Raw genomic sequence first — 12,845 nt, 5'->3', positions numbered from 1 at the left:
TGTTCACTGTTTGGTTTGTAAATGGCTCATGAATTAGGTTTTTACAGCTCTTACTGAATGTGCACCTGGATCTTTCCAGATGAAAAGCATATGTGATTCATTGTTTCTTTGAAAAGCAATGCTGAAAATGTGCTGAAATTTAGCAGTAACACATTGGTTTTATACAATTCCCAAGTCATCTTTGCATAAAATGACATGCCTTAAGCAGATCTCCCATTGCCAATTTCTGGCAGATGATTGTTCTCTTCTGTGGCTCAAAAAACAATTGGATACCCAAATGGGGCACACTATAATGTGCAATCTGTGGTAATGGTGGCATTGCAGAATATATTATCCATTCAGGAAAATTTTGATCATGTTCATAAAAAAAAAAAATCACAATGATGTCACACATTGTGATCCACAGAATGAATAATCGGATGCACTCTGTGCAGATAGGGTGTGGTATACAGTATTTTTATTTTAATTTTACAGACAGCTTTGGTTTTTATTTCATTACTACATCTTGAAATAAATCATTTCTGCTTGAATGTGAGTTTGGCTGTGCAGTCACTTTGATGCCAGGTGACAAAAGCTAAAATTAAAACATAATGCAGATTTTCTGTTTTGGAGCGGAGCGATTTCATTGACCGGTGTGGGCAGCAAAGAGCACCCCAGTGGTCAGTTTGTGTGTGGGATGGTGTGTTCATGGACTCACTGTTACCTGATCTCTCTCTGTATGTGTGTGTGTGTGTGTGTGTGTGTGTGTGTGTATATATATATATATATATATATATACTCAACAAAAATATAAACGCAACACTTTTGGTTTTGCTCCCATTTTGTATGAGATGAACTCAAAGATCTAAAACTTTTTCCACATACACAATATCACCATTTCCCTCAAATATTGTTCACAAACCAGTCGAAATCTGTGATAGTGAGCACTTCTCCTTTGCTGAGATAATCTATCCCACCTCACAGGTGTGCCATACCAAGATGCTGATTAGACACCATGATTAGTGCACAGGTGTGCCTTAGACTGCCCACAATAAAAGGCCACTCTGAAAGGTGCAGCTTTGTTTTATTGGGGGGGATACCAGTCAGTATCTGGTGTGACCACCATTTGCCTCATGCAGTGCAACACATCTCCTTCGCATCATCCGTGAAGAGAACACCTCTCCAACGTGCCAAACTCCAGCGAATGTTAGCATTTGCCCACTCAAGTCGGTTACGACGACGAACTGGAGTCAGGTCGAGACCCCGATGAGGACGACGAGCATGCAGATGAGCTTCCTTGAGACGGTTTCTGACAGTTTGTGCAGAATTTCTTTGGTTATGCAAACCGATTGTTTCAGCAGCTGTCTGAGTGGCTGGTCTCAGACGATCTTGGAGGTGAACATGCTGGATGTGGAGGTCCTGGGCTGGTGTGGTTACACGTGGTCTGCGGTTGTGAGGCTGGTTGGATGTACTGCCAAATTCTCTGAAACGCCTTTGGAGACGGCTTATGGTAGAGAAATGAACATTCAATACACGAGCAACAGCTCTGGTTGACATTCCTGCTGTCAGCATGCCAATTGCACGCTCCCTCAAATCTTGCGACATCTGTGGCATTGTGCTGTGTGATAAAACTGCACCTTTCAGAGTGGCCTTTTATTGTGGGCAGTCTAAGGCACACCTGTGCACTAATCATGGTGTCTAATCAGCATCTTGATATGGCACACCTGTGAGGTGGGATGGATTAACTCAGCAAAGGAGAAGTGCTCACTATCACAGATTTAGACTGGTTTGTGAACAATATTTGAGGGAAATGGTGATATTGTGTATGTGGAAAAAGTTTTAGATCTTTGAGTTCATCTCATACAAAATGGGAGCAAAACCAAAAGTGTTGCGTTTATATTTTTGTTGAGTATATTTAATATTCAGTTTAACTGAACATACAGTTGAATTTAAAGTTCATTAAGGGGGGCAGGTGGAGAATCCAAATTCATAGTACCATTGTGAGCATGCCCAGTGGCTCCTCCTGTGTCATAGAGCTGTGTTCTGATCACACAGCAGCCATGTAATGTGAAAAACACAGACCTAGCGCAGAGCTGTGATCAAACAGGGAAGAGGCGTAGCAACCCGCCACAGTCAGATTATTATAAGATGCCCCAAGTTCCCTGAAAAATATTTGGCTCAGTGGAAGGGCATCTTGCAAGCCTTGCTCTGGGTAAAATCCTCTCTAACATCCCCAGTGTCCAACTCCCTGGTTCTTGAGTTTTCCGTGGAGAAAACAGCTACGTCATTCAGCCTCTCCTGCCCTGTGGAACTCCTCAGGTATGTCTTCATCATTTTTAGCTTGGAAAATGATCTGTCAGCTGACGCCACTGTCACATGCAATCTCAGAAACAAGAGGAGTGGCCCGGGCCCAGAGTCGCCGGGCTGGCACTGGCTACTGGTCATGCTGGAAAATCCAAAGCTCTCTAATTTAGTCAGCTTTGCTCTCTTCTTTTTCTTTTCTGTCCTTTCTTTTATTACTGCTGGATTTATGTTTGTACGAAGACATTTTCTGCAAGGTCTTTGGTATCACTAGTTGCCATAAATCTAGCTATGTTATTGGTTGACATGGAGACAGCAGATATTTTACCCAGCATTCATCACTGCCTAGCATCTTATGAAATACCACAACAGCAACAGACATTACAATATTCTTTTAACGGAGTATTCTTTACTGTAAATTTAGCCTATTATTCATTAAAAAACACACCATTTTGGAATATATTGCACTTAACTATATTTCACCAATTGAGAAACCATGACAAAGAGAGGTTCGATTCAAGGCTGTAAGCTAATGAATCAGCTATGTCGTGGGCAGTGCGCACAGTGTGTGAAAAAGTGCGTTTCACAGTGATAATGTAAGCTAAGGCACCATGACACTTGCACAAATTTAATCCCTGCACTGCTGTGCAAATTGTTGTGCCAATGCAATCTGCTTTGTCCTGCTGGACACTGAGTTATATAAAATAAAGGTTTTGTAGTGGATGACGCATTTGCTCTCAGAAATTGGCTGATGAAGGCATCTCTCATCACTCCCAGAATCACAGAGAAATTATCTGCAGCTGCAGCTTCTCTTGTGAGTCAGTTGACTCGCAGTGACACAGTGTTTTAGAATAGATTGGGTAATGTTCACGTTTAGTTTACAAAATGAATGCATGCCAGAGATTTTGAACATTTCTAAATTTTCTTTGTGCACTAGCTGTGCACAGGTCACACACAGTTTACAACAGTTTACAATGAGTTTACTCTCTGGAACGCCAGATTGCGTGCCAGTGCAGTGATCAAACTTGTCTAAGTGTCAAGGTGGCTTTAGTCCCCCCGTCACCCTGCATTTCATGCCCCCGTCATGAAATGAATTCATGCCTCCATCAGGAAAACCCTCATAGATTAATGTACTTTCTGTAATGCCATCACAAACCGGCGTGAGACTGGGTTAGCTATTCCAGACACATTCACGAGCCCCTGTATGTCCCATGTCCCAGTGCGATGGCACGTGCTGCACTGTCTATCCCTACCCCATTGGTCCCAGCGTGTTTAATTCAACTTGTTCTTCTGTACAACAATCGGAACACATTTTCCATTGACATATAAACTAAGCAGTTTCTCGACATACAGTATGATTTGTTTTTCAGGTTTTCATGTGCACAGCTTCCGGGCTTGTGATATTCTTGGCACTGTAAAGCTGTGGACTACAGAGTGATTTATTTTCAGTGATCCTACTTCCATTCATCTCTGTGCTTAAGATTTGGACATTCCCAGCTATTAACAATTTCAAAGCCTTGTTAGCTCTGCCATGAAGATGAAAAATGCTGCTAATAATGGATCAGATGAGATTAGGCACAGTCAGTGAGTTTGCACTGATGAGAAGTTAGCCTCTGTAATAACTGCAGTGTCTGGAGAGGGGAGCGGGGCTGTGCAGCTGCTCTGACTTCTTTAATTGTCCCGACATAAAACATGGTCGAACCGGGAGGAAGCTGCTGCGTCTGTTTTCTCAGGGTCGCACTCGTCAATCAAACCTTCAATACACATTTTCTCCTAGTGCTCCGGTTTATGTTTCTCATGTAAAAGTCCAAGAAAATATCCCATTTTTGTGATCCAGAGACACTATCCTCACCTTGGAGTTGATAAAATGTAGAGAATTGTTTTCCGCATTTCCTTACCTGCTGTAGTTCTTCATGGAGGTGATTGAAAGCAATCAAATTCAGTAAACATATGAAACAGACTGAATGCCAGCAGCAATATCTTAAAATTCATCTTTACTTTAGCTTACTTCTGAGAATTTCCATAATAACTATGAATGTCTGCTCTTCTCACTACTTTGTAAACATGTTTTTGTGTACTTGGAGTGCATAATATTCAAGATGTTCAAGATGCTCGGGGGGGGGGGGGGGGGGGGGTGTGTCTGGAATGCATGATCTATAACACTGGTTAAAAAAAATTCTTGCATGGTCTTTGAGAACTGATTTAGGGTAATTTTGGGGTGCTGAATGTGAATCTGAGCTCAGATTTCCTCTATCACAACATGTTTGTTTATTTATTTATTTATTTTTTTGCAGTGCATGTTCCTTATTGACGGATTACACAAAAGTTGCTCATTCACTCACAAGTTTGACGCCACTAATCATGCACAAAAGCAGCTTCAAAAGCATAGTTTTTAAACCAGTTTTGCGAAATGTGAACAAGAGCCATAATATCGTTTATGGTGCCAAGGAGGTGTGCGAGACTGCTGCTTTTGCTTCAATCCTTGACACGAGAAGTATGTTTTCATATCTCAAAAATGCGATGTGATTGGCAAAAACTAACACCAGATTCAGATTCAGTGCCCCCAAATTATCCAATTTTTTTTGAAAAACTCCAAGAAAAATTGTGTTGACCAGTGTAATATGTGATGTAAAGGCGTTGGGGATGGGCGGGCGGGGTCCATCTTAGTACAAACCAGGTTGCTGGGTGAAAAAGGGCTTGATTAAGTCACAACATAGGCATGTTGTGACAAAAAAATCAAACAATGGCTTGTAAAATGTGAGTTCAGTATAGCCATTGAAAATGCACCCTCAGAAGTAAGAGGGTTTCTGCCCAGTAGGAGGAATATGTACCAATATGTAGGCTCTGGTTTGATTCATGCTCATGCTACCCATCTGTGTCTGAAGACAAGAGACTTCATTGTTGCAGTCCATGCAGCTGTAAATGGTATACCAACCTTGGCTGGAGACGTAACCTGAGTTGGACTGGTGTCCTGTCCACGAGGAGTTGAAGACTCATTTGCTTCACGCTAAGGAATCCAGAGATATGCATTGGCATCAGCGGGCCTCAGGGCCTTTTTAGGAATGGAAAAAAATATCCAGTCCTCATGTGGACTGGGTAATGTGTTAGGAGCAAAAGAATGCCCCATGATTTGATGAAAATGAAAAATTTCACCCTACAGCTTGCCTGAAAATTAAAGTGAAAGAATGATGGGGCAGGCTCATCCATTTTACCACAATTTAATTGCAGCAGCTCAAAATGGTACTCAGTAGTTTGCATGACCCCCATGTGTTTGTATGCATGCCTGACAATGTCTGGGCATCCCGCTAATGAAACGATGGATGGTGTCCTGGGGGATCTTCCAGTTCTGGACCACGGCATCACTTCACTCCTGGATAGTCTGAAGTGCAACCTGACAGTGTCGGTTGGACTGCACCAAGAGAAACCCAGGACCCAATGCACCAGCGTAGGGCCTGACAATGGGTCCAAAGATTTAATCTTAATACCTAATAGTCAGGGTGCCTGGAGGAGTTGGACTAACTGTGCAGGGGATCATAGCCAAATGTATAACTAGTGAAAAATCAGTCAGAAATGATGAGGAGTGGATAAAATGTCAGTGGCTTCCACCCGTAAAACCATTCCTCTTTTGAGTGTTGTCTGATTGTAGTGCACCTGTTGTTAATTTCATTAACATCAAAGCAGCTGAAACTGATTCACACCGCCCTGTGCTACTTAACTGACAAAATCAACATCCCAGAAGTTGAACTGGCTTGATGCTACACTCTGATTAAAGGGTGATTCTTTAACTATGGGCACTATTGGCCTTGTAAATGTAATTTCCACCACACCATTGCCTTACAATATACAGCGCCTTGGGGCAACTGTTTGTTGTGATTTGGCGATATATACATGTGCTCTGATGTCACTGTTTATCTCCATAAAAACTACCCAAACAATCTTTCATACAAACTGTTTAAAGGGACATTAGTGTTGTAGTGGAAATTATGGCAGTAGTGTGGGACAACAACATTTTGTTTTAAAAAATCACAACATTTGTATGACATTGAATACCCCAATTATGTTTTGATTATTTTACTGATATTTTATTCAGAGATATTTTAAAACATTAGAAAAAACGTTTCTTTACCATTCATTTTTATCATTGAAGATCAAAAGTCTGGGTGTGGGACAAGCACAAAACGGCAATATTTGCATATAATGATGCTGAAAAAAGGTGAAAAAGTCATCATAGACTACTAGAACAAATTTCTTAACATACTTTCATTGTAAAGATAACTATAAAAGTGTGAAATTTCCCCTTTTTTTCTGTTTTCATACAATATGATCAAAGGACATAAGTGCCCATAGTCTAAGAATCACCCTAAAGTGTTCCTTTAATTTTTTTGAGCAGTATATTTTAGATCCCATTTCTACACTGCACAAAGGTTGTGCACGCAGTTAGTGCGCTTGCTTCCAAAACAGAAGGTTCCATGTACATCAGGAAGAGCATCTGCACTATAATCTGACAAATCAGCATACGCACCCATATCAGATCTGCTGTCACGATCCTGTGCAGAAAGAGAGAAGCCAAAAGAATTGGTTGAGCAATACTCAGCAGAATAAAGGGGATCACTTTGGCTTTGTTCTCTTCAAACATCGGGTTGATCCAGTATCTAGAAGATGCAAGAAGACTGTTTATCATTCAGTAAAAGAGGTGGTTTAGATGTGATATGTCTAATCTTAAATGAATGTCTCACTGATTCTTACCAGTCTATATTAGTGGTCCAACTTGAATGTTTTGTTAAAACCTACCTGGCAGAAACGCAGCATACCGTAGCTGTTGTACTGTAGATGCTACCATGAAAGCAGTTCTCTGAACACAGGTTTGAATCTGATTGATCTATGAGTTCTGTGACCTCTATTCGTCTGTATTCTTTCGCCTTAATCACAAGTCCTTCAGCACTGAGAAAAATGGGTGTTAACCCCTCAAAATCCATTTGTGACATTGTGCAGCCAGGGGCAACATGCTGACACCTCCCTGAAAGCAGACAATTTCATCTGTACACTTTCAGAGCAGAGCCACGGATCAGTGCTTCGTGAGTGGCTTGGCCTTTTCATCCCTTTTGCCTTGATGGGTTCTGTGGAAGGAGGTCAAGAAAGCTGCAAAATCTGAGCAACACCAACAAACAAAGAGGTCACTAGTGGGAATGAATGAGTTTGTGTTCAAGGTTTCAACATGATTCCGTCCACAGTTTACTCGTGCTGAAAGAAATCATTTTACACAACATATACTGTGGTCATAACATCTGTTAACTTCACGCGGTGAAGAAATGTCTTTACATTAAGAGTGGCAGGACCCACTCATAAATGATGACATCTGAGCGTATTATATCCATCCACATATCTTCAAACTGCAGCAGAATTTAATTAAGGCCTGAGGTAACGGTAACCAAGCTCAGCCGGCACCTATACGCTCTGTAGGTTTCCCCACAACACTATTATCCCTTCTAGTTCACCCGTTCAAATAAACACTGTCGTCAAGGAGGACAAATGTAATTTTTTAAAGTTTCTTCATGTCAGTTTGAAAGCAATGAACCATACCAGTGTTTAGAAAGCAAATAAATAGGGGGAATCAAGGAAGAAAATAAGAACTGTAAAAATATACAAAGGAGAAAAGAGCTATTGAGAAAGTATTTGCTTAACAAGAGGGGAACAAATAATAAATTATGGGCCCCCCGCTCCCTTGAGATGGTCCTGGCATGCCTGAGGGCATCAGGAAGTGGGCATCCTTGTCTTTTTCTAGAGGTCATGAGTGGCCTTCTGCTGTGGGAGAAGCTGGATCATTGCAGGCCACCGGTGGTAGCAGTAATTCGGCCAATCCAACAACCGCTAATTAGTGAAGGTGACGTTTTTGCAGGATGACTTCAGCTAACTTTGAAAGCTATTAGGGAGTTTTTCCCTTACCACTGCTGCTCTGGGGGTTAGTAAGGTTAGACCCTACTTGTGTGAAGCGCCTTGAGGCAATTCTGTTCTGATTTGGTGCTATATAAATGAAAATATATTGAAATTATTAGAACAATTAAGCTTACCCCAAGTAGCTTTTACGGCTGTGAACATTTTTTTAAATAAAGTTTAGTAGTAAAAAATGTTTGTAAACCCTGAAACTATACATATTTGTTTTTGCTGAATTTTATAGATCATTTGCACTTATGTTTATTGATAAGATAACAGCCTCGATCAACATCTATCACTAACATTTAACCTTTGAGCACCAGTTACTGTAGTCGTCCTCTTACCAGAGTTCTTTCCTGCTGCAGTAGTTAGTTTACGCGTCCTGCAGCGCCAGTCTGTTAGCCTCTATCAGCATCCTCAGGTTGAGCCACATTTGATAATCATAACGCAGCAATCTACATTTTTTCTGAAAAGAACTGAAAAGTTTCAGCTCTTTCATTCTGTTGGCTAATTTACCATTAGCTAGCATTAGCATTAGCAAGCCCCATTTTGCTTCCATTTTCCGCGCTGTGGTCCAACTGCTTCTGTTGTAGCCAAATTTGTCATTAGTAAAGACAATTTTAACTTAAACTGATTTTTAATGGTGAATGTTGGCTGTATAATTTGCTAACTACTCGTATACAGGCGGCTACTCACATCTTCCTCATATCGGAAATTCAAAATTCAAATTTATTAATTTATATAGCGCCAATTCATGATGAAATCGTCTCAAGGCACTTCACACAACATAAAAAAATTGAATTAAAAATTTAAAACACAATAAAAAGACAACCATAAAAGAATACATGAATAAAAACATATAACACTAATGATAAAACAGGGAAAACAAATGAGTCTTTAAACGTGACATAAAAGTCTCCACAGTATCCGACTGCTGAATGTGTATCGGGAGATCGTTCCACAGAGCTGGGGCAAGGTAGGCGAAAGCTCTGTGACCGGCAGACTTTTTATTCACCCTGGGAACTTAGGGCCTTACCAGGTCAGCCAGATAGGGAGGTGCAAGTCCATGAACAATTTTATAAACTAATAACAGTACTTTAAAATCCGATCTTGCAGCGATGGAAGCCAGTGCAGGGACGCCAAAATGGGCGTAATGTGGTCAAACTTTCTGCTTTGTGTCAAAAGTCTGGCAGCAGCATTTTGAACCAGTTGAAGACCCTTAATCCTGGACTGCGGTAAACCAGAAAATAGAGCATTACAATAGTCCAATCTAGAAGAGACAAATGCATGAATCAAAGTGTCAGCATCAGCCATAGACAGGATGGAACGTGTTTAATTACGGGTCTACTCCTCCATAAATCAATATCATAAGAGTTAACAATTGAATGCTGTTAGAAACCAGTTTGCTGTAGTTTGACTTTTTAAATTTATTTTTATTTTTAGGTTTATCAGTTTAGCGTTATCACAGGAAACCTTTAATTTAGCTGTGCTCACCAGTACACAGTGCCGAACGTGCAGTCCTGAGAGAACACCAAGTCCAGATTGATCTCCTTAAAGGAATGTTAAGCACACACTGATTACACAGAGAGGATGCTGGTAGTGTGAGTGAAGAACCCGCCATTGTGTCATCGGATGTCATTCTTGCCCTCCTTTGTATCTGCATTCCCGGTTGGCACGTATAAGCGGGGCTGCTGACAGCCATGACTCCCCAGTGACCCCACACGTCTGTCCTAAAGCAGGTGGCGAACTCCAGCAACACCAAACTCTGCACATCTTTGATCTGCACCCCCTTTGGTAATATTTTAATACCTTTTATTTCTTGGCAAGTGTCGAGTCGTCTTGTGATCAGAAGATAAATCAGCTTTCTCTCCACCTTCCTCACCAAACTGTTGATTTCCTCAAACACAGTCGGATCATCACAGCCAAAGTTGATAAAAGTTTCTCTCTTCTCCCCCCAGCATTCAATTAATCAACTTCATAGGTTGTAATGGATGGAAGCGGATAAAAGTCTAGGCTTCTGGGAACACAAACAGACAGCCTAGATTTGTATTCCACTGCACTGCCTTTCACAGCCATTAAAGGATGTTCGCATCTTTGTAAGCATGGTGACTTTATTGTCAGCCTGAGGCTTACACGGATCCATCCACTCACGCTATTGGGTTGTTGGCAGATGTCCTGCATGGATCTTGGCCCGGTCTTGGACACCCTTGAATTAATTTCTCACGTTAAGCCCCACCTTGTCAAATGAGCCTGTTCCCTGCACTTAGAGAGGAGTAGTAATGGTTTCTTATCAGTTAAAACATGACTGTGACATGGTTGGTGCATGAACTTCTCAAACTGAGCACTTAAAATGATAGTTTTCTAGAATTCCTCTGTTGATAGATGGCATATGTCACACAGCAGAAAGTCTGCATACCCTAGGGGCTTTAATTTCTTTATACAAAAAAAAAAAACAAAAGAAAATGATTTACCATGCAGTAAAACTGTGTTTGTATTTCTTAATGATTGATGTAAATAAAGTCCAAGACACATTTAGTAACTTGGAAATGTTCATCTCCTGAATGTCTAAAGAAAACTGGCTGTAAAACAGATGATTTAGTTAACATTATACCAAGAAGTGTACCCATATGTAAGCAACCCATTATAATCATGTTGTCAAAACATATTTTTGGCTTGAGTTTAAAGGGGACAATTTAAGAAAGTTTGAATATTTTGAATGCCACAAAGAAATTAAAATGTGTAAAATCCCAAGGGTATGTAGACATTCTACTATCATTGTTTGGGAAATATTTGATTCATTTATGTTGGAAACAGTGATCTTGTAAGTTGGAAGGGAGAAGGTCAAACCAGCATTATACTCTTTTGGACATAGTACACGTTAAACGAGAGCATTAAGTTTAACATATGGTGCTATAATAAATTTAAATACCTCACACAACAGCAACTTGCTTATGATTTGCTTAACAATAAGGTCATATATTGGGTTTGCAAATGATCTGTTTTGCTTGTGAATTTCCCAAATTACATGCAGCAATTTAAGCATATATTTTGGCTACCCAGAACTGATTTCTCTTCCTGCTGCCTCTGAGGACTTGGAACCAGAGCACCAGTAGTCCAAACTATCATAATTTGGACTGGGAGTAAGAAATCACATGTGTCACAGTTTATGTAGGCAGCCGTAGCCCGCAGCTACAGCTGGCTCAGAATTTAGAACAAACTACAAAATAATTTTCTTTGTGCATGAGTCATTCATCTTATCCCGGACACCCAGACATCCAGGTCTGCTTCCTCTCAAGTGGACACAAGCAGTGGATTGGCAATAGTTTCCATTTAGGAGACGTATTATATTTTCGCATTCATTAAAATGTAATCTGCTTAGAAATTACATGATTTGTACACTTTATAATCTACCCTATGTGTTTAAAGTGTTTCCTTATGTAGTACAAGCCTGTGACATACTGAGCAGTTACTAGTAGTGGACACAGTTCTGCTAATCTGCTAATTTGCAAAGCTAACTTTTTTTATTGGTGAATTACCTTTTTAGCTAACTCTGGAAACCATAAGTGGACGCAGCAATCAAAAATGCTTGAATTCATGCAAGTTTCTTGTTAAACGTTATAGATCATTTGCACTCATGTTACAGGGGACATTTTATTGTATTTTAGAGAACAGTAATTGTCACAAACATTTTCATTTGCACAACAGTTATTTTTTTGTATGTACAGTGGTCCCTCGTTTATCACTGGAGTTACATTCTAAAAATAGCCCGCGATAGGTGAATTCCGCGAAGTAGTCAGCATTATTTTTTTTTACAATTATTATAGATGTTTTAAGGCTGTAAAACCCCTCACTACACACATTTTCTCACTTTTCTCTCCTGTGTAAACACTCTCAAAGTTCAAACCTTAGTAGAAAAATAAGTCCAGTATTGTAGAATGAAACCAAAGATCAAAACCTGTTTTCAGGCCCAAACATTTGTTTGAGAAATAAAAATAGAACGTTTTCCTATAAATAATTATGATGGCTTTTAGAACTGACAAATTTAATTTTAACGATCAACCTACGAGGTTGGACACATAAGAAATTATTAATAGTAACTGACCTTTATTTCACAGTTCCTCTGATCGCGCCTCTTCGTCGTGGCGCCGCTCCGCAGCGTCTTTTTCCACCTCGGTGCAGGTGTCTTTTTCCGAGTGATATGGGTAGTTGTTGGTGCTCTTTTTTCCTTCTGAGCGAGAAGATTCTTATAAACAGACACACGCAGAACACAATGTGCGTGCTTTTTCTTCGCTGCTGGAGTGCTCTGCATCAAAACAGAGTGTAGTCTCTGGACCTGTTGCCAGATTTTGGCTGCAACTAAGCACAGCAGACAGTTAAAAAAAAAGAAGCATGCAAAATTGCACTAAAAAAATCCGCGAAACAGCGAGACCGCGAAAGGTGAACCGCGATATAGCGAGGGACCACTGTATATAAAGTCGCTGCCTGCTCTTAGTGGGATCGTTTCCTGCCGTAGGGGTTAGCTGCATGTTCTACATCGCTAGCCTGTTAGCCTCTCATCATTGGGTTCAGCCATGTTTAATCGTAATAATAATACAGTAATACTGTACGTTTTTCTGTGTAGTTATTCTGAGTTC

This window comes from Thalassophryne amazonica, chromosome 11 (assembly GCF_902500255.1).
Source record: "Thalassophryne amazonica chromosome 11, fThaAma1.1, whole genome shotgun sequence".
Classification (NCBI taxonomy): domain Eukaryota; kingdom Metazoa; phylum Chordata; class Actinopteri; order Batrachoidiformes; family Batrachoididae; genus Thalassophryne; species Thalassophryne amazonica.
Note: the sequence above shows the minus strand (reverse complement) of the source record.